This window comes from Mesocricetus auratus, unplaced genomic scaffold (genome assembly GCF_017639785.1).
Source record: "Mesocricetus auratus isolate SY011 unplaced genomic scaffold, BCM_Maur_2.0 Super-Scaffold_100011, whole genome shotgun sequence".
Taxonomy (NCBI): Eukaryota; Metazoa; Chordata; class Mammalia; order Rodentia; family Cricetidae; genus Mesocricetus; species Mesocricetus auratus.
Window position 1 is genome coordinate 5,745,646 of NW_024429195.1, and position 23,099 is coordinate 5,768,744.

Genomic DNA, 23,099 nt, shown 5'->3' on the forward strand with positions numbered 1-23,099 from the left:
TGAAAACTATTTTAAAGTAAATTTCACTGACTTGCTTCTGTTTGGTAACTCCAGGACAATGATAACTCTGGCATTTGCAAACATCCCAGAGTAGCAATCATACCCTATTCTGGCCTCTGAGAGGTGTTAAGCTTATCCTCCTAATTATAAGTCTGTCTCTGTTATTACCACCTTACCATTAACCCTCTAAAATAAACAGTAGTTTTGAGGAAATAAAAATAGATGTTAAGGTAGTACTTTTGCTCAAATTTTGGCTACAATGGTTGAGAAAGACAAGTCATTTTGTTTCTGTATATAATAAGCATCTTTACCTAGTAAAAATAAAAGTCACTTTTAGTATATTTTGACAAGCAAACTCTAATTTAAGCTTTTTCTCAGAATGCTGCTTTCTTGTTTTATTTTGTAGCAGTGCTGCCCCACAAGTCTTATTTGTTAAAATCAAGTTTTTCTAGGGGATGTTTATATATAATAAAATGCTCTATCAAAACCAATACTCAATACATTGTCATTATGACATAGTTAACATAAATATAACATAATCAAGTATTTTATAGTCTTTTCTTGGTAGAAATTTTTCAAAAGCCAGTATGTATTTTACACCTTACAGCAAGATTCAGAACTAGACACATTTCAAGCCTTCAAGAGCACATGTTACCTACCGGCTCTGAACCTAAACTTCCTGGAAAACGAAGGTTTTGATCTACAAGTCCAGACACTTTAAAGTCTCCCAGTGCACACTGTAGGCACCTAAATGGAACCAAACATCTAGTGGACATATTCTGTTCGCTTCCTCTACCCTTCTGACCATCATATACCTTGACTTCTCTAATGACCTTTAAAGCATTAAAAAAAAAAACCCTCAGTTGCCCATTCATTTGGGCTTCTTCCAACCAAGATCCAGGATGCTCCCTAGCCTGCACATCTATCACCAAGCAGAAAGTCAGAAGGTGCAGCAAGACCTTTCTGTTTCCATAAATAGACAGATCAGATACAGTCCTCCTGTATGATGACGGCGATGAGTGCACATAATAGTTTTAACTTACAGTGGGAATTAGAAACATTATTTACAAATAGCACACTCTTCCTCAGTTGAAAAACTATCACTGCACGTCTCTCTCCACCCCCTCCACCCTCAAGGGGAAACCTTGAGGTAATCTCTTCTTGCTCTGAGCAGAACCAAGTGTTTCATTTCACAGGAATTCTATGCCCTGAGCGAGAACAGAACGTTAGAATCAAAATTTAATGAATTCCACTTGGAGCTGGCTTAAAATGTGGAAGCACAATAAAAAAAAAAAAAAGAAAAAACACAGCAATGTCCCAGGCCACGCAACAATTTGCTCTCTCCTCTGGCGTGTACTGTGTACTCTTACATGTGCACCTTATGCTGAAATATGCTCTCAGTTACAGGAGAAAAATATTAAATGAAGCACATGCGAGGTCTGCCTAAGTCTCTCCCAACAATAAAATGTGGCTATGATGTCTTCAGTGACAGTGTAATCATAAAACAGATGAACAGGTTTTCTGGTGCTGACCGACCCTGTTCTAGGAACGAAACAGTCAACTTTCATAGTTCTCACTGAGGAAACTTTGCATTAAACAAAGAAATATAAAAAACTTTAGGTCCAGATTTGGAAAAGGGCCTACCAGAGACAAATAGAAAATGTAATCCCTTGCAAATACACAAAGCAGGAACTCTGTAACACGATATGTCTCTTGAAAGCTAGTTTAACTTTTAACTGTCACCAACTTTTACGGAGGCAAACATGGAAGTGACAGCCACGTGCTTTTCCCAGCTATGAAATAACGTATTGTCTCTGTCTACCCAACTATACAAATCCTTCAAGGGCTCTGCAGTCCTTCAGCTTTCATTTCGACTTGTCTTGGTGATCAGAATTTTATCTGGAAAACAGGGCCAGGAAACAATGCCAACACTCTAAAGCCGCAGAAGGGAACGTGGACAGGGACACTTAGCCTAGTGTACAAAAGTTATGCCCTAAGTAAGTTCTTTGTATAAACACTATGTTGAAACGTAGGAGGGAGGAATATCGTGTCCACTGGTGTAGTATTTCAAAGCACGCATGTTCCAGAAGGCCTGCAAATCCAAAGGCCATAATTATGACTTCCCTCTCCATGAATTCATTTGTTTATGAAATTCCTGAGAGTATGGCAGAGTTTATTAATTGCTTGCTATGATGGCCGTGCCTGTGCTGGTCGGCACAGAAACCTAAGACAGTGGCAATAACCTAGGCAGCGTCGAACTTTGTTTTTAACCCTGGAGATGCACACGGAAAGAAACCCATCTTAGCATCCCAAGTAGGCTACAAGCCAGAGAGACTTAAGAACACACTTAAGCTTGTCTCAGCACCCCTGTGGTTGTAACATGCTGTGAGCTAGCCAGGAAGCCTTCAGCTCCAAACTTATATATATGTAATTTTTTTTTGATTCTCGTGTTACAGGCTCTGGAATCAAAGTATTCTCACATGACGCATAACAATAACAGATTCGGGTTGTTTCTCTCTCTCTCTCTCTCTCTCTCTCTCTCTCTCTCTCTCTCAGAGGTTGAGAGAAAGCTACATATTTTCTTGTATCTTGTTTTGTTATTTTTTGTCTCAAAAGCAGTCCGTACACTGACTACTTTTCCTGAAAGCAATTCTCCCAAGCCTACTGCGGGGCTCCACCCTGGAAAGCTCTATACTTACTTTTCTTACAGTTTTTTTTTTTTGAGTGACGCACTCTACAAAACGACCAGAAAGGGAGGAAAAAACGGCAGCCAGCCCTCTAAGAAAGCAGGGCGTCTTCCGCCCTTGCAAACTTGGCAAAAAGGCAAGGCATCCTGGACTGAAACACAGCACTCTCCCATATAAGGCAGCCCAGCTAAACATGTCATGCGTAATTTACGGGTGGCAGGCAGAGCCTTCACCTCTGCGCGCACACAACTCGGCCCACACGAAGCCGGGACTAGATGGCAGCCCCCCCTCGCCTGTCCCCCCTCCCCGGTAGAAAGGATGCGGGCGGGGCGCGGCCCGGGGGACCCGCGCAGCCGGTGGCCGTCCTCCCCGCCGTCCCCGGCAGAGGTCACCGAGTTCAGAGCGCTCGGCCACGCACCTGCCCCCCACCCCCACCCCCACCCCTGCTCCCCGGTGCTGCCAGGGCTGTCCCGCCGGGGGCCCGCCAGCAGCGGGGCAGGGCAGGGCCGGGAACCGCAGGGCGCACGGCCGCCGGGCGAGCCGGGGACCCCCCGAGCGCCACCCCCGGGGCCTCCGCAGCGCCGCCCGCAGCGCGCCGAACAATGCGCGGGGCCGCCCCGCCACTCACCTCTCACGTGGCCGTGCAAGCTGCCCGCCGGGGCCCCGACTGCCCGGGGCATTGTGGGATCGCGACTCCGGGGTGGCCCGGCCACGGGGATGGGATGGGAGCTGAGCGCGTCGGGTCACGGGAGCATGGCGAGCGCCCGGACTCGTCGGGCGGCGGCGGCGGCGGCGAGAGACTGGGGCATGTCGCCGTGCAGCCTCTTATCGCCGCGCGCCGGTTTCCGCCGCGGCGCGGCCCCTCCCCCGCGCCGGCCCAGCCAGGGAGGCGCGCGGACGCCGCGCCGAGCTCCCACGCGCAGCCCCGGGCCCCCGCCCCGCTCGCCCGCCCCGCTCCCCCGCCCGGGCCCGCGCCGCCGCTTGCTTACCGCCGCTCCGGCTCCCAGGGCTCCGCGCCCAGCCCCCGGGAAGCCCCGCAAGGTTAGACGGAAGGTTAGAGTCAGCGGCCGGGCCTGCCGGGGCAGAAGCAGCGCCGCGCAGCCTGGAACCTGGAGGGCGTAGGGCGTAGGGCGGGAAAGAAGCCGGCTGGGTGTTGGTTGGTGGCGGTGGTGGTGGGGTGGGGGTTGGGGGGGGGGGAAGTCTTCCTCCGGCAATCAGCTCGCCACAGTTTCTCGGGAGTTGTGCGGGGAAACCGACCGCCACCCCGGCACAAGCGCAGCCACCCCCCTTTCCCGTCTGATCAGGTTCGTAAAACTTGCGCCGCCGAAAGGCTCCCTGACTCCCAACTCTGCAGTGTGTGGCGTGCAGAGAGAGCAAGGCTCCCTCTTCGAAAATAAAAAAATAACGTCTTAGGAGGAGATGCAGAAGTCCTCCCACGCAAACAAGCCCCGGGCTAACGGCCCTTAGCAAACGAAGCACCAGCCAGCCCCGGTCCTGTCACTTGGCTTCGAGTGCAAAAGAATCGTGGGCTTCTGAGAAGAGAGAAAGTTTGAAGATCTGCGCACGGGATTTCCTGTGAATTTAAAGAATCCTGATAACTGTTGGTCAAGGATGCTTTTTTTTTTTTTTTAACTGAAGACCTCTGTTCTGTGGCTTAAACACAACTTGAGTCCCGGGCAAGGGGATTCCTCCCAGCAGGGTTTGTACTGAGAGGGGTGAGGCCGGCTTTCCCGGGAAGAGTGAAAAATGTCAGGAAAGATGCGCACAAGGGATTTGCAGAGTACCCGGAAGAGACCCGAGTAACAGATCCCGTGCTGGGTTCCTGAAGCACTGGCTTAATCCTCCTTACTGATCCCTTCCTGAACTAATTAATTAACCAGTGCCACTTCTCGGCGTTAATCATTAAAGAACCCAAGTCCCCAACAATGGAGACAAAAGTAGAACGACACTCACATTTTCTCCGAGAGCAGGGGACGGGGAGTTTCTAACTGACAATTAGTAACCACCATAGCCCCAGGACTTCCTTTCTTCTCAGCAGTTATTTCAGCAGCTAGGTGGATTGTGGGCTATGGTACAGATGTTAAGTATAGGTGGGGGGGGGATGGGCCTTATTCAAGAATTGTACTTTGTGGAGCAGCATGGCAGGGAGGCGACAGCCCATTGCTCCTGCTGGATGGAGAGATAGGGGCTGCGATGGTGTGGACAGCAGCACGGAAGGACTCCGAGAAAGGGAGGGAAGAGTCCCCGGAGGAATTCCATACAGCTTGAAAAGAGATGTGCCGAGGTTAGTAAGATAAAAGGAGAGTTGAGCCAGGCGTCATGGCGCACGCCTTTAATCCCAGCACTCGGGAGGCAGAGGCAGGCGGATCTCTGTGAGTTCCTGACCACCAGGACAGCCTCCAGAGCTACATTGAAACCCTGTCTTGGAAAACCAGAGAGAGAGAGAGAGAGAGAGAGAGAGAGAGAGGAGGGAGGGAGGGAGGGAGGGAGGGAGGGAGGGAGAGAGAGAGAGAGAGAGAGAGAGAGAGAGAGAGAGAGAGAGAGAGAGAGAGAGAGACCAATGGCTAGGGAGATGACTCATTCTTAAAGAAACTGGGACTCAAATTCAAGGCACCAGGCAAGGTTCTATAGGCATAGTACTAAAAAGGAGGTAGAGACTGGGAGACACCCAGAGTCCGCCGGCCAACACTGAGTTCAAGGCTCCATGGGGGACATTCCAAAGCATAAATAAAGTTTCAGAAGATACCTCTGTGGACTCCTGGGCCTTCACATGTACATATACACAGGGTAGAGGTGGGCCCTGGAACAGTGGAGAAAAAGAACAGAGCACACGCGCAAGAAACCTGTCTGTTCAGTTCTATGTGGAAGCCATACATTCCGTCTTTTCTGTAAAAGTAGATAAAAGTGTGTAGTCAGGGGAGGGAGCCGAGAGCTTCAGCCTTCCTCAGGACACCATGACTGAACTACTTAGCAGGACCAGGGAGATGGGGTGGAGTCTGGACTTGCATTCTAGAAAGATCTTTGGCAAGTGCTTAGAGGGTGTCTGGGAGCATATTCGGGGATGTTGGCAGAGGAAGGGTGGATGGGTGTAGGCACACTGGGAAAGTGACTCATGCGGGGACTGAGAAAGGGAAGGGCTGTGGGAGGCTCCCAAGCTCCTAGCTTGGCCTACTAGGTTGCTGCTTCCCATTTGCTAACAGAAAGAACCCTGACTTCCTGGTAGCACAGGCACCTGCTGTGTTAACCTCCATGCCTCTCTGCTCAGACAGTTCCCTGAGCTGCTAAGACCTAAACCTGCTTGAGGAATTAATTCACAGTTATGCTCAGACCCCTCTCTGCTTCCAAGTCAGAGGCTTGTTGATCTTTTTTTTTTCATGTGCTAGTAGGAAACATGCCCTTTGCAACTGAACATAGTGAGAAAAAAAAAAAGGACTTTGAACCTGTGTGTGTCACAAGAGGGGAAACGGGCTATGCCAACAATGCAGGTTGAGTAGCTTCTAGAAACAAAAGAAAAATTGAAACACACAAATTTTGTTTCGTGGAATAGAACAAAAAGAAATACAAGAAAGGCATTTAGCATTAGAAACAATAGAATAAACATTCTGGTAAAAAGCAAGTTGAAGGGAAAAATGTTATTTTACAAGATAAAGAGAAAAAGAATGCTATGACAAAGCATTCAAGGTAGTCTAAACCTTAGAAATGAGCCAAAGTAAATTAAGGTCTGAAACAACACTGGCACGGAATAAGCCTAACCTGTTAGCATTTAAAATTTTGAACCACTGAAGCAAACATTAAATCATATGTTAGGAATATTAAACCATGTTGCTTTCAACCACCAATAGTCATTTAGTCGCACTTCAAATTGTGGAAACTACTGAAAAACAAATCGTTGTAGTAATAAAAAGCTAGTAGCCCCCCATTTAGAATCTACCAATAATTCTTCAGTGCCAGGGGACCATTTAGATTTCTCATACACTATGAGGTGTTGTTAAAGTTCTCAGACTCATGAATGCACACATCTATAGCACAAAAGGGAGGTCATTTTTGCAGGTAGAAAGGGAAATCGTAGAAACAATTTCAGATGAAATAAAACTACATTTTTTGGGTAAAGGAAAAAGTGTTCACAGCAGGGTCCTGAGCTATTTCAGCCCTTTCAAGTCTTAATTATACCAATGAGTCCAACAGGACTGCAGTCAGGGGAAGTGGATTTTACAGATAGTATCAGCTCCTTGTTTTCCAAAAATACAGATAAAAGAAACAGTAACATTTATCTTTCTCAGCCAAATGGAAGTCTTTAAGCCCGTGTAAGACTGTTTGTGTTATAAACTCTGTGCTCCTTGTTCTGTGTACAGCATTCACAGCCCAGTGGTTCCCACTGCCTTTACATGTAATGTGTTTCCTGCCTCCTCCTTCCATATCATCTAAACCTAAGAGAGATGGCTGTAAGAACAGAAATCTGAAACCTTTTGAAACACTGACCTATAATTTATTTTTACTGCACCAGGGTAAAATAATTATTTATAATAATACAGTTACATAACATAATAACACACTATAATATATGAAATGATGGTACTGATTAAAATAATCTGCTGCATGGCAGTTTCAAAGCCGGGGACCCAGCCTCAGTTGCTGGGCTTCCTTGTCGTGCTTAAGTAAAAATAGTTAAAAGAAGAAGCTTCTAGAAGTAATTGAACCATTGCAAACTCTTGTATGGAGAATCACTGTTAAGCCTATGTACTTGTACCTACCTACATCACATTGCATGCCAGGAAAAGAGGCAACTTCGTCTGTATTCTGAATTCAAACTTGTTCACAGCCTAATATCTATATGTGACAGACTTATGAGAATCTATTTATTGGTTTATCTTCAAGGATAATTATATGTCTCATACACAAAGGTCTTCTAATGTCCACTACCTAAATATATCTCATATGATGTATTACATAACACAGCATAAAACCTATTCCAGTTATTGTATAAATTACCAAAAAAAGAAGTCTAATTCCATATAAACTCAACACATTTTCAGTGTTTGTATGATTAAAGCGCTGCACATACTGACTTCTAAGTCACCTACAAGTTAAGGCCTTGTGTGTCACGGTTTGAGGATATGTCAAAACGAGGAGTTTAGTAGCGTGGAGTGATAGAAGGGGCAGAGCGTCGGGGACCACTGGCCTGCTCTCCTCACGGGAAGACAGAGGCATTGAAGCAGAGCAGCAGGGTTGGCCCTGGTGGGGTCTCCCTAGTCTCATCGTCCTCTGTGCTTAAGACGATAGAGACCGTATGGAGTCCTGTCACTGCCCGGTTTTCCCTGTTTACTGTGAGCATCAACTGCTCTAGGCTTCTGAGAGTGCTGTTCCCTTCTCCATTCTTCCTTCCTTCCTCCCTTGCTTTTCCCGACCTCTTTTCTTCTTCCCATGCAGGAAACTCTGTTTCCCCTACGACAGTGCTTCCATTCATTGTGCAAGTGTTTGATGGCCACCAACCATAGCTGGTGACCAGCAGCCACTAAGCAAAACAAAGCAGCCAGAGAGGGAAATTTGTGTTGCCTAGGATGAATCCAGACTGAGGCAGTCGTGTCCTGAGGAAAGAAAGATTGCCTGGGGGAATCAACAGGCCTAAACTCACTGTAGGAAGGCTATCATCTGAGGGCAAATAAACACAGAAATGTCCTCAAGGAGTTCACAGTCGAGCAAGAATCCTACACAAATCATTCTCAGACTCACAAAGCTCTGGCCGCAATCCTTTGGCTCCTTGGGAAGCACAGGTGTGTTGGTTGTATTTGAGGCGGGGCGGGCAGACACACGTGGTCCAGGTTCGCCTCTCATCAAGATGTCCGGGTTAATCACCGCTGCCATCCAGGGCGGTCTAGCCTCAGAACAGAACGCAGGAAGCGCGTCACGGCCGAGACTGAGTGGGGCCCTCAAGAAAGGCTAGTGGGAGCAAGTGGCGGGGCCGAAAGGGGATTGGCTAAATACTCTTAGCAGTGGAGTACTTCAGGTGCTGAGAATTCACTCCCTGCTAGAACTGAGAGAAAATGCACGCTACAGTCGCCTCTTTGCTTCGGAGGCCAGTGAAACGTGCGACATTGCTGTGTGTGTGTGTGTGTGTGTGTGTGTGTGTGTGTGTGTGTGTGTGTGTGTGTGTGTGTGTGTGTGTGTGTGTGTGTGAGAGAGACCAATCTCTTACTTGGGGCCAGAACAACAAACGAGAATTCAGAATTACTGAAGACAGAATGCTGGACTCTTTGCAAGGTGTGTGGGTGTGCATGGAGCCCGGGAGCTGTTGTAGGGAGTCTTTCCCACCCACTTTCCACGTCTTCTTTGACTCAGGGTCTCTCAGTCAAACCCAGAGATCACTAAGGTGACTAACCCAGACCACCCGCTGGACCCAGAGATCCGGAGTCCCTGGCCTCTCAGTACCTGAGTTACAGGCGGGGCTGCTAGGCCCGAGATGCTTTGCACAGGCTCTTGGGATTTGAACTCTAATCCTTGTGACTGCTGCTTAACAAGGCATCCTAGTTTTCCTTCTTTTGTTCGTGACGTAACCTGATACAGGGTGGCGTGGCGGAATAAAGGATTGATTTGGCTTACAATTCCACTTAGAGTCTATTACTGCAGGGATATTTAGTAGATAAAATTTTTAAAAGGGAGTAGGAAAAAGGCAGCGTCCCCATCTACAGTCAAGAGCAGAAAGACTCAGCGCATCCTTGCCTGTTAATGCTCAGCTAGGTTTCTCCAGAATGTGGTGGGGTCCACAGTGGGCTAGGTTTTTCCCCCATACCAATTAACAGCCGAGACAGTCACCCGCAGACATGCCCACAGGTCGATTGGTCAGGACTGTTTCTCAGGTGATTCAGGGTTGCATCATGTTGACAGTTAAAGCTGGCCAGCACACATTGCAAGCGCTCTAAGGCACTGAGTCATCCCCCTTAGCCCAACTTGAATTTTTGATATAGCCATTGGAACGAATGCATCCCTCATGTTGATGGCAGTCTTCTTCATCTCCACATACTATCACAGAGGCTGCAGTTTCTCCTCTCACCAAAGACCCCAGCTAATAAGAGGCCAGCCTCCCGTTCTACAGAATTTCACATGGGATTCCTAAAATCATGAAATAATAGTAAGATATCACAGATTTCTAAACAATGGGAGCTGTAATTAAAATAATAAAATATGTAATGTTGGCCTTTCAAAAAATAAAAGATACAAAATAAAACATGACACAGGTAGTGGGGAGACCAAAGTAGATATTTTATCTGTTTTTGCTTATGCTGTGTAATTATATGTAATGTTGTGAAATGCTTTGTATTACGCCATAAAATTCTGTGGTGTTGCTTAATACAGAATTGCTTAGCAATTCTTTTGTTACTATATATATATATACATATATTGTGTATGTATATATACATATATTGATTCTTAACACTGTTCATTGTAGAAAAGGACATGGCCTCAATATTATTAATTCTTAAAGCTGACACTCTTTTTCTTTTAGATTTATTTATTTATTTATTACATATACAGTGTCCTGCCTACATGCCAGAAGAGGGCACCAGATTGAATTGTAAATGGTTGTGAGCCACCATGTGGTTGCTGGGAACAGAACTTGGTTCCCTACTAGAGCCATGCACGCTCTTAACAGCCACATCTCTAACCCCTGATTTTAAGATCAGTACACTGGCCATTGCTCATTAATCCACTCAACAGTCATTTGCTGATCCCCGACAACTCGTGAGGATTTGATGTGAGGGTTTGTGGCTGAGGCTGAAGAAGCAGAACTTTTTCTGTCCTTCTCGGAGTGTTCTATTAGTCTGAAGGTGGGGGAGGATTCTGGAAAGAATATAGATGGAAAAGCACGTAGCAAATGCGGCAATTCAGTTAAGCCCAATAGACCTTACAAGTTTACTGTGTGCTTGCTAAGCAGGTGGTAAGGAGGACCAGGCTGGGTGTGGCCTTGGTCCTCATGGGCTTCTAAGCCAGGAGCAGGTGGTAAAATTACCCAACAATTGTTTGCAGCTTCATGGCAGAGAAAAAAACAAATCGGAGAGAAGTCATGAAGGACCCAGGGACAGACCGGTGACGCGATCAGACGCGCTCTGCCAGCATTCATCCCCCAGCAATGTGAAGGGGAAGTTTGGTTTAGAGAGTAATCGGTATTGCCCTGTGCAAAACCTGATTTTTTTTTTTTTTTTGCATGCCTGTTTCCCGAGGCCGGCCTGCCAGACAGCAGGATCCTAGCATACCTTCTGTCTCTGGGGCCTCCAGCTTTCTCTCTTCGCTTCCTTAAACCTAAGTCACAAATCTCCAGTAGGTGATAGGAGATTTTCTGATCAAAGTTGTTTGCGCTAAGGCAAGAATGGAGAGCATTTGCTTTCACTATGGACAGCTTGTCAGCCCTGATGAGTGCTAATAGAAATGGCTTTGTGCACCCCGGGGAAGGATACCAGGCCCTCTCCTTCACAGACTCTTCTTTCCCTGCTGAAGGAAAGGTAAAATAAAAGCTGGTGAACCCTCAGACATCCTAACATGACTTTGAACCTCACAGAGGTAGACAGGGTGCCGTTAGAAATGAGAGACCTGAAATCAGGATCGATATACAAAAGCATAGACTGACAAAATCAGTATTCTAGGAGTGAACCCAATACATTGACAGGACAAAAGCTCCCTTGATGGTTCCAGATGGTTCCAGCTTTCTACCGCTGTGCTAGAATTCAGAAATGGAAGTCATTGGTGACCAGAAGGAATCCATTGGTGTGTCCCATTTCTTCTGGTGACGGGGTAAGATTTAGTTGGCACAATAGAAGGCGTAGGATCTGTAGGAAAATCATTAGTTTGGGCAAAGTGGTGTTCACGCGTTTCTGGCAACTGGGGAGTCAGGGTAGCTGTGGAGGGCAGAAGCGGTGATACAGGAGTGTTTAGTCACACGCTTGCCTTCTAAGGGTGCTTCTCGAGCAAACAAAGCAGGTTTACTCTATTAGATACGCACTAGCGGTCTATGGGCATAAGAGCAAACTAGACCAAGCCCTGAGAGCGCACAGAAGATAATCCCACATGTCTCTAAGTGCTTAGGTTGCTGCGACTTTGAATCCCATCTCTGCCTTAACCATCTCTGCCACAGAAACGAGAGGCGTCAGAACCACTTTTGTAGGAGTTCACTTAACAAATTTGCATATTCAAGTCACAGGCATGAATTACTAAAGAAACAACTCACTTGAGTTGAAGTTTTCGTACAGTGCGTTGAGCTTGCCGTCAAGGCAGATGAAACACCGGCTGTGACTGGGTTGATCCGAGTGCCCGTGCTCCCGCAAGGGGCATCAGCAGTACAGAGCTGCAGTAGGCTAACCCTCTCGCTTCCCGCTGCTGCACAGCCTTAGACAAGAAGGAGTACTCACTCCCCTTTTCAGACTTTTCCAGTCGTGGCTTCCCAAGTCAACAGACAATGATGCACTCTCATGCTAGAAATGGAATGGCTGCCATAACCCCAGCTTCCCCTAGAGGCTGTGGGCCCACGGTGAGCAACAGTAGACTCCAAACATATTTAAAGGTATGGTCTAGCAATGGCAAGGATTTTGACACCTTAAGTTATGACCAATTATGTAAATCATGTGGATGTATTTGGAATACATGAGAAAAAATGTGTATAATTAATGGGTCTAATTAGGCAACTCTCTCTTTGGAAGTTTACTTTTTTGTTTTTGTTTTTTGCTTGTCTTTTTTGAGACAGGGTTTCTCTGTGTTACAGTCATGGCTGTCCTGGAACTTGCTTTGTAGACCTGGCTGGCCTTGAGCTCATAGCGATCCACCTGCCTCTGCCTTCCCAGTGCTGGAATTGAAGGCATACATCACCATGCCAGGCTCAAAAATATAAACTTTACTGCATGTATGTGTGTGTGTGTGTGTGTGTAAATGTATGTGCACCACACATGTGCAGGAGCTCTCACAAGTCAGAAGAGGGAGTTGGAGCTCCTTGTGTATCTGTAGGTGGTTGTGAGTTATACGTGAGGGCTGGGTACCAAACCTGAGTTCTTTACGCAAGAGCAGTAAGCACTCAGCCACTGAGGCACTGCTCCTGCCTCCTCCTCCTCCTCCTCCTCCTCCTCCTCCTCCTCCTCCTCATCATCATCATCATCATCAGCAGCAGCAGCAGCATGATCCCCACCCGCTTTTGCCATCAGAGTCAAATGTCTACACCTATAGACCCGTGAGCCATCAAAATGTGTGCACCACACACCAGCTGCCTGAAGCCCTCTTCTTTTCTAAGGGCAGGTCTCTACTCCTAGTTGCATGAAGTAATGGCTTTGTTTCTGTTGGTGTCACCGAGTCTACACAGTCTTTCAGGGCAAGCTTGTCAGCAGTCTGTGGCTGTCCATTATGACTACCCCACCCGCACCCTGGCTCTGATCTTGGGGTCCGTTTCATTCATCTTGTAGAATGAATCTTTTAAAAGCTGTGACATCAACAGACAAACACTACTTCTCTGGAACGTTTTTCAAGGACTGTAACATGTAAGCTCTGAAATGATATTCAAAAAAATGTGAATATCCGATTGTGTTACCCTTTGTTTTGTCAGAGATGAAAGTGCTTTTAAAAAATTGTTTGTCCTTGATGTAGTTGCCATTTATCTGTTCCTAGATATAAGCTAATATGTGCTTATTTCAAATAATATATCAAGTGTCTGTAATAGGAGTGCATTGAATCTTTTCAAAGCAGCACAGTAGAGATATTTATGCATGATTATTCTCAACTAGTCTATAACTGCCACCCACAAGCTTACTCCCATGAAGAGCATAAGTTCCCTCCACAGCTCCAGACGCCCACTCTCCACAAAAAAGAAAAAAAACCACTTTCCTGCTTGTCATTCACCCTTTACAATTAAAACAAGCGAAAACGAACTGTGTGAAAGAGGCTGGCCACACCGCTCCTCCTGAGGTGCATCTTTCTAAAGACAGTTTAAACTAGAAACTAAGTCAGGACACCTCCCGCCCTCAGGATATATGCCAAGTCTGCTTATCCTAGCAAAGTCCTCCTGAGTCTGTCTGCTAGAAACCAGAAGTAACATTCAGGGGCCCCAAATACTGAGTACCTCCTGAAGGCGATGAAACACTGGTTTTGCTAGATTAGACCTGAGCATGTTTAGATAAAGGCACCTTTGGCCTGGCATCCACTCGTACATAGACAGCAGCCTGGAGTATTAGGAAACAGAAGCACACTCATGCACAACCAGAAATGACCTCACTGAGAACGTAGCCAAAGACATCATTGTGTTCACTGCTGAAAAACCTGGAGATTCAAGCTGAGCACTCACAGTTGGAGTTCATGGCAACCCCGGGTACACATGCTGAACACAGCACCTGAGCCGTCTCCACGGGTAAGAGTCCCATTGGCTGGAGCTTGCCCTTGGCTGCCTCCAGGCCTGAAGGCTTGTGTTTAGGCCTCAAGTGGTAACAAGGCATAAGTGTGCCCCCGCCCAAGGTGGTGGACCTGGACCTGTCTGTGAATGCCGCAACAATTCTGGCAGAATTAGATCAAGAAGTAGTGACTCCTTATTTAAGGAGTCCTGTTCTTCCAGGCACATTGGTTCCTAGAAGACACAGCGGCACAGCATCCACACAATCTCTTTAAACTGCAGTTCCCAGTGAATGTTATACACCTCTTACTCTATGACATTATGGCCAGAAATTACTTCATGATTGGGTCTTCCATAAATTATGGTTACTGCTGTTTTTTTTTTAAAGTGGAAAGTAATTATGAATTTTTAAAAACAGAAAGCATTCCTTCAGGAAAAATAGTGCCTACTAAGCTTCACATCTGTTCAGAATTTGAGGACTCCAATCAAATTGCTAAGTTTAAGAAATACACAGCTGTGTATTGTGAGATAGTCCAATCAGGGATAGAAGCTCCTTAAGGTCTTTTAGGAGATCAGTAGAATATACGTAAGCAGGCTCCAGAACATTCCTTGAATGAGAGATAATTGAGAAGCATCACTCTTTGGTCCTGCCTCCCACCACCGCCAGTGCTTAGTTCAAACAAGGGCCTTGGGCTGGGAAGAGGCAGCATTGCATTCCTCTTAAGTGTTCGGTGCGCACCTTGCTTATATCCAACACTCCGTACCTACTTGCAAGTGAAGATATGAGAAGACAAGCCAAACTAAGCCAAGCCAATCTGCCAGTTAAAACAGTTACAACTTCTGAAAAGAAGACCGTGACACGGGAAGGCAGTTGCACGGGAACCGCTTTCATTGGGGTCGTAAGGGGCATATCATATGTCCTTTGTCTACCTGTGTACCCTCAAGGAATTTGGTGCAGGATAGAAAATTCAGTCACCTTGTGGTGTCTTTTAAGTAACATTGGGTATAGTAGCTGATCAGAGCCCTGAGAGGGAAACTGTGGTTGTGTTGCTGAGGACCCGTTTGTGCCAAATGTTTGTGCACCAGGAATGAGGGACTCATGCCAGGAATAATGCGCACTTGAAAGATGCTCTTTTCTAACATGGTGTGTTTCTAATGAAAAGGAGGTGCAAAGCCAAATACGACAGGTGATGAAGCCCCTTGGCTTTCGGGAAGGCATCCTTGGCATACATACACTGCAGGAAGACACTCACCAGCCCGAGTTAGCTTGTTAGGCCTCAAGGCATGTGCTCCTCCTACATCCTCTTCCTAGAATCTAGTGATCTCAACACATGTATGCCACTCTTGTTATCCAATTGATTTATCTTCAAATCAGCAACTAAAGGTGTGTGCATTTATCATGCACAATACAATGTCTTGAAACTAGACATTTTAGAATGGTAACATCTAGCTTGCTAACAGGTGTATGACTTTCCATAGTTGCCAGTTTTCAATTGTGATGAGTACATTTAATGTCAATTATCTTAGTAATGAAGTACCGCCTTCCTCTGTTTAGGATGGCTATTAAAAAGACAAAACCTAGCCATTGTGTTAAGGCTTCGAAGAAAAAAGGAATCCTTTACGCTGCCAGCAAGGATGTGAATTGGCGTATGCTTGGTATGAAGGTGACACACAAAACTGAAAATGAAACGTACATATGATCCAGCCACCTCACTATTTCCTATACATGCACAGAAAACAAACCAGTATCTTGAAATAATGTAACACTGTATGTTCATGTCTACCCAATTCAAAATAGTTGTTATGGAGCCAACCTGAACGTTTTTTGTCAAGGGATCCATGGATGAAGAAAGGGCCTACCACTCCAACTGCAGAAAACCCAATGTTCTCGCACTCTCATGCTTCTGGGTCACCATGCTCTAGCCAGGAAGTAGCCTAAGTGTCGTCATGCTCTCTCATACACCGTGTAGATACTTATGGGCTCATTCTCTCACACACATGCACTTGGGAGCCACGTGGCACTCTGTGTTAAGCAAAAAAAAAAAGTGATAATATGGTGAGTCGTCACACTCAGATAGGTATGTGATAGGATCAATTAGTTAGTAAGCTCTTTGTATCTCTGCAGAACCAGCACAACAAAACTTTTTGTTCTGTTTTGTTTGAAGAGTGTCAAGAGTATTCAAAACTGAGCTTATACGCTTACATTGTGTGTGCATGTCCTGTCTCCCTACGGGAAGTGATGAGCAGGACTCCCTAGTCCACCCAAAGTCATCCTTCTAGCACATGCTTTGTCCAAGATCAGCTAGTAGAGTTTTATTGGCTCAAAATAAGAATAGTCACTAACTTTTTGACTATGAGAGACAGACATGTTTGCTGTCATGCCTGTGTAAATGTGTGTGTGTTTACATGTATCTGATGTACATATAACTCTGTGATATGGATGCATGTGTTGAATGTGTGGATACTGGATATCTACCATAGAGTCCTTCTTCAGGCACCATCCACTATTTTTGTTGTTGTTGTTTTGTACACAGGGTCTACCACTGGACTGGAAGTTGCCAAGCAGGCTAGAAAGACCCCAGCAACCCTTCATGTTTCCAGCAGCCCAGTTCTGAGATCGTGGCTGGACTCCAGCTCACATCCTATTGTTTGCACAGCAAGCACCTTAGCACCTAAGCCAACTCCCCAGCCCGGGCATTTGTTCTTGTGGTCCCTTGCTAATTGACATCGAGGATGTTAAGTCAACTGAAAACATACTTTTCTGTAAGGTATCCAAGAGTCCCTCAGCGGTTCACACCCCTCAACCCTTAGTTTGACCAACTGATGACTTAGAGGTGAATGTTTACTTTGTTTTCATGTCTTGGGGGGTAATTGTAACCATCGGAGGACATTTACAATCAGTGTTTATGGAGACATCATGCTGGTCCTTCTAAGGCTCAGCAGTCACTGATGCTTTGGAAAGAATAAATGAGGCAACCTCTGAGAGATTGCCTCTTGGGTCCAGAAAACAGCCGTTTCTACTTCATCTGCATACAGAAATTAAAGTTCATGATGACCCTCACCAGACACCAGTGGACACCAGTGTACGTATTTTCAAATGGCTGGGATAGTCAATTATTCCTTAACAATTTCATCAAAAAATATTAAGCTAACAAATTTAAATAGTTTTGAACCCTTTTCACTTTTGTCAAACTTGACCTATTCCAGAATTTAAAGGGCAAAAAGAAAATGTGTAGTTAACCTCTGAAGGTTAGCCTGTCTTATCTGCAATTCATCTAATACAATAATTCATCTCCAAGGCAACTTTTGACCTGTGTCATAATTGCCGCTTCTCTTCCTGGCCCGTGTTAATCAGAAGTAATGGATCTTTAGTGCCTTCCTGCCCACAGTTCACACGTGTGCACATCACTGAAAGTGTTTTGCTCCCTAGATACAGCTTTGTCTCTCGGACCCCCATCAATAAGACTCAACCTCTTCTGGGTACCAGATACACTAAGACCTAGACTCCACTCTGCTTCCTGACACATCAAGTTCAGTCCTACCCTGGACCTAGCGATGGCCTTCCTTTGACCTTGCCATTGCTTTAAATACCAACTTGTTCAGGAGGTGATCTCAAGAACCCGGACAGGGGGAAAGCCCTTCCCCCATTGTCTCTGTAACTTAACTCTGATGAACTGACTGGCCATAGTCACTCCCATAAAGACCCTTGGGAGAGTGCTGTACGTACTTAACTCCAGCGCTTCTCCCTCCTAGACTGTGGGCTCCTTGAGGGAGGAAACCTGATCTAAGTTATCACTGCTTCCCTGGCTCTAGAACCATGCCCAAAGCATAGGGTTTGGTACATAAGTGCATGGAGAAATTCACTTCACGATGAAAACCAAAGCCTCTCACATGAGTTGAAATCTTCACATAACGCTATTAGTGTCACCCAGCAGAGCTTGGGGTAGGAATATGACACAGGAAATGGCCCCATATAGCTCCACATTGAAGTCATGGAGTATTAAAGTTGCTTCTTACCTCGTTGAATTTCCCCTGAAATTTCCTGATCTTACCTAATCATCTCATGTAAATGCAGATTATTCTACACCAAATTAAGCAATGTCCCTTACAATAGCTTCTTATTTGTTGAGAGTATGATATACTCGTGTCATTGAGAGTGCCATTCTCCAGAGAGCTTTCGGTGTGTTATTGACTCACTCTGTATGTAGTGCTCACCGACTTAGAGCTTCTCGGAGTCAGAGCTGCAAATGCCAACATCCTTGCCTGCATCCAAACCATGAGTTGGCCTGCTTCCCTTACCAAAACCTGAGTAGGAGAGGCAGTATCGTAACACACGGAAGCTCCAGCTTGGATATCAATACGCCAGGGTCAAGTTTTGTGACCTTATCCATCTATCCACTCTCTGAACCTGTGTGTTTTTCCTACTTAAGAAGGATATGAAAAATTAGCTCCCATTTTACACAACCGTTGAGGACATTAAGTTAGCAACATGAAGCACCTGACAAAAGACGGCACACACAAAAAATGCCCAGCATTTCATCATCATCATAATCATCATCATCGTCACCCTCATCATCATCGCCACTGTTGCCATCATTTTGGGCCGTATAATCTCAAGAGCCAAGGCATATGTTTACATCTTTCTATTTTACATTTTTGGATGCACAAGAAAGTCTGTTTCCCTAGAGTAGTTTTGCAATAAACTTCAAAACTCAAAGCTAGATCCAGGAAGTATTACGAAACAGCATGCTTAGTGAGGAAAGCATCCTGACAGAGATAGGCTTATGGACAGCTTGACCTCTAACTGTCAAAGGAGGGTAACACCACATGGGTAGGGATTGAATTGGAGACAGTGGGGGAAAGCGACACAGAGTATTGCCCTGCCCCTATCCCCTGCCCCACCCCACCCCCAACCAGGATCCTTAAATGCTAGTGGCAGACACTGTGAACTTGTCTTTTTTTTTAGCTCAGTGGAAAAAAAAAGCCAACACAGGAAGAGAGAGAGCGAGGGGGAAAAAAGAACGCCTTGGTCTATTTACTGTCTCCTGGGACCGCAGTTTGGTTTCAGTTCCTTTGACTCAACATGGACAGCTTCTCCACCTGCCAACTGCATGGAAGCTTCAAGCACAGCCGTACCCAACCCCCCCCCCCCCCCCCCTGCACCCTGGGACACAGCTACATCTACTTTGCGTGTTTGATTTGTATATGCAGCCCAGAACTGGTGAGATAGTGGACTCAGTCATCATTTGCCTATAGAACCTGGATTATGTGCAGTTTACTAGAAACTTGAGGGCATAGCATAAATAACTGTCTAGTAAGAAGGACATACAGGAAAGAACAGAACTTTAAAAACAGATTTAAAAAAACCAGCCATTGTGGCCCACTCTTTAATCTTAACACTCAGGAGGCTGAGGCATGTGAATTTGAACCCAGGTCTGCCAGGGCTGCATAGGGAGACTCTGTCTGAAAAGGAAAATTATAACAAAAAAATAAAATTTCATGCACTATTAAGAATAGCAAGAAGGAATGGAGAGAGGAAAGGAGGGAGGGAGGGAGGGAGGGAGGGAGGGAGGGAGGGAGGGAGGATGGGTGGGTGTCAGGCAGTCAGATTCTAATGACATGCATTCATTGCTACCATATCTCCAGCAGTTATGAGGCTGAGGTAGGAGAATCATGTCCTAGGCCAGTCTGACCTACTTCTTGAGGCCCTGTCTCAAGAAAACAACAAAAATTATTTAAAAAAATAAAAAAAATAGAACAAAATGGTGGAGCTGTTAGGCAGTCTACTGCCATTAAATAGGTAGCTCGTGCTGAGAGACAATGCCTAGGGGCATGTTTGAGTTGGGGTGTGAATACACCATTGTGTCACAGTATATGGAAAGAACATGCTAGAGAAAGAGAAATGAGTATGTGAAGAAAAAAGAACCCACGGTCCGTAATTAGGTTGGGACGGTTGGGACGAGCTGCGGATAAACAACGAAGAGCAGAGCCAGGAGCTCCCGGGAGTAAGCTATGAGGAAGGCCAGGCAGGTAGAGATGAAGACACAGTCCTGTCTGGGAGTCTGGATTTCTTCCCGACTAAAAAGGAAAACACCGGGAGGACTCTGAACCGCAAGCAGCGTGGGCAGGCACACCAGCGCGAGGTTTCTTAGGGGCCTGCAAGAGCCGGGCCGCGCTGTGCCTTGCTCTCCCCTGAGTGTGGAAGGAGAACCCACCCAGACTCGCTTCGGACCTAGAGCCTCATCTGGCTGACAGGCGGAGAAGCAGCTGAGAACAAGGGCGTCCATCGGCGGAGTAACTGGGGGAAAGGGGGCTGGCAGGTGACAGTCACTGTGGTTGGGGCCCAGAGCTTGGTGGGGAAAGAAAGGTCCCATCTGGGAGGACGCCGGAATTGTGACTTCTGCTAATATCCTAGCCAATGGGTTAATAGTCATTTTGGCAAGAGTCCAGACATTGTTGGAAGGCGGTTCAGGAATGTGTGTGTGTGTGTGTGTGTGTGTGTGTGTGTGTGTGTGTGTGTGTTTTCCTGTTATTTAAAATTGATAGAAAGTTAAAGAGAAATGGGCATGTCCAAAAAACCTGGGTCAATGAGCTTACAACATTGAGGCTGGATATTGGAAGAGAGAGAAAAAAACAAAAACAAAACAAGTAATTTAAGATTACATTCAGAGCCGGGCGGTGCACGCCTTTAATCCCCGCACTTGGGAGGCAGAGGCAGGCGGATCTCTAAGAGTTTGAGACCAAGCCTGGTCTACCGAGCGAGTTCCAGGACAGGCTCCAAAACAAAACAGAGAAACTCTGTCTCGAAAAAAGCAAACAAACAAACAAAAAAAGATTGCATTCAGTAAGTAAATGAGTGGGAATTGAAAATGAACCCTGGTCTCCCAACACAAACATTAGCTTACGTTTATTGTCATGAGTAGACCTGCGGAAAATCTTAGTGAAGGGATGTTCTACCCTTACAGAGAAGATGACAGATCTCCAGCATGCAGAGGATGTACAGATTCAGGATTTCTACTTTGCTTCCTTACAGATCTTTTTTTTTTTTCCGTAAGTGTGCACATTAAACATGAAAAAAAAACTGGAATGATAAATCCGTAAAGCTTTCCAATATGGCTGCAGATACTCATTTTATTTTCTGGAGTCATCTTCTTTTTGTAATATCCACATAATAATTTGTAAAATACAAATTTACTAAAATTGAAATAAAAAAATAAACCTCAGTACGTAACTCAAGCAGGCGTTGCTGAATCATATCCGCCCCATTTAAGTCAGAATGTGTTGAGCTATTGGTAGAATTGGCTGTGGCAAGTTGTTCTGTGCAGTTCGAAAACAGAGAAAACGTTTAACACATTAATGAAATCAAAAATAAAAATCAAACCGAGAAGAATCTATGCTAAAAAAAAAAAAAAAAAGAAAATCTTCAAAATGCAACTGAACTGACCAGGTGTTGGTGGTGCACACTTTTCATCCCAGCCCTGAGGAGGCAGAGGCAGGCGGATCTCTGTGAGTTCAAGGCCGGGCTGGACTGACAGCCTCCAAAACAATACAGAGAAACCCTGTCTTGTAAAACCAAAAAAAAAAATAGTATGATAGTATAGTCACCCTGGTTGGGAAGGAAGCAGGAGCTAGAGCAGAAGCAGAATCGCTGAGCCAAGTACATTGTAGACAACTATTTGGTGATATCTGGAAGAGTGCCAAAGGAGTACACAGAATCCCCGGTTGTCTTTTCAGTAGAAATTCTGAGATTATTCTACCTGTCCTGTAGAGAGCCGGGTCAATGCATAAGCATGCCATCAGGGGCACAGGGATCTCCCCATGGAAGAATAAGCAACGTGCAAATGAGGTGGTAAGGAAAAAGCCCTATGAAGGTGGGTTTACCCAAATGAAATGAGAATGAGCTCAGATTAGCCAAAATATACAGGGATATATGCACGGATATGAAAATTTTCAACTCTGTGTGTTGATATATATGCATATCATATATGCATATATATACACACACATGTTTGTGTTTGAGCATGCACGTATACATTACCCTAGTCTACTGAAAGGGTCGTGAAAACACGCAAGCGTCAGAGACCGTGTCTTACAGCGCCACCAACCAAAGAAATGATGAATGGTTCTAGAGATCCAACTGGATGGAAGGCATAGCAGCTGGGGATAACTTTTCACACAGAAAGGAAAGCTCACTGATGTGGTAAATGGATGCCGTTAAGGACATAGGAGCCAGAATGAATGAATTTCTGATGGCCAAATGCGTACAACTTGACAAAAAATAATTTAGGCAATAAAGAATTGCAAGTCTCAGGAAAGCTGGAAGTTCCTTGAGCCCGCACCAGCAACACAGATGTAGACATAAGTTAACAAGTGTGGAAGAAGAGATTCTTTGGCCTGACAGTAGCTTGGAAACAACATGTCAGCATCGAGGAAGCACCACACCTGAAAGACAGTGTCTCTGCAAGATTAGGACTTGTTAAACTTCACAGTAAAGATTGCATTAGAAAAGAATATCAGTAAATATTACATTCAGGGAAAACTGTTTGTTGGGAAGTTGTCACTGTATCACGGGAAACATGCAGGCAATACCTCAGGGAGGGAGTAAAATTGACACTGACCATGCAGGACGAGAGAGTGTAAGTGACTTTTCACATTTTAGCACAAGGGAGAGCCTGCATCTCTGCAAGATTCCAGCCGAAAATGTATTGCCAACCCAAATGCGAGGTGGTGTCAGAAAATGTGTGACCACCCAAACAGGAAGCGGCATCAGAGAACGCTACACAAAAACATACTAGCAAAATTAAGAATGCTATGGATAATAGCTGTGCACTGTTATAAGAAGCTATATATAAGAAGAGATTTTTGAATACTTTCCCCATAAGGAAATAATAACTATTTGAGATAGAGATGTTTACCCTGATTTGAAGATTACATAGTTTATTTGAGTACCAACACATTTATGTAAGACATTTCTTAGATGTGTATCGTGTCTGTTTTATACATCAGTTAAATATAGTTGTTTTACAAGAAAAAGATTAAAAGGTGAAGAAAAAGTGTTA

At 45.4% G+C, this 23,099-nt stretch overlaps 1 protein-coding gene across 17 annotated transcripts in view; it reads right to left on the bottom strand.

Annotated features, from left to right (window-relative positions):
- The window catches only part of Mbnl1 (muscleblind like splicing regulator 1), a 162,868-nt gene that overhangs the window by 135,156 nt on the left and 4,613 nt on the right, over positions 1–23,099 (bottom strand). For 11 of the 17 annotated variants that reach the window (XM_040754372.1, XM_040754370.1, XM_040754367.1 and 8 more), the window contains exon 1: positions 3,316–3,447. The exons of 2 other annotated variants lie outside the window; for them this stretch is intronic. The gene's annotated coding sequence lies outside the window, so the exon portion shown is untranslated. Of the gene's footprint in view, positions 1–3,315; positions 3,448–3,676; positions 3,828–23,099 lie in introns of those variants that run through there. 4 more of the 17 variants (XM_040754373.1, XM_040754359.1, XM_040754368.1 and 1 more) reach the window with 4 other exon arrangements.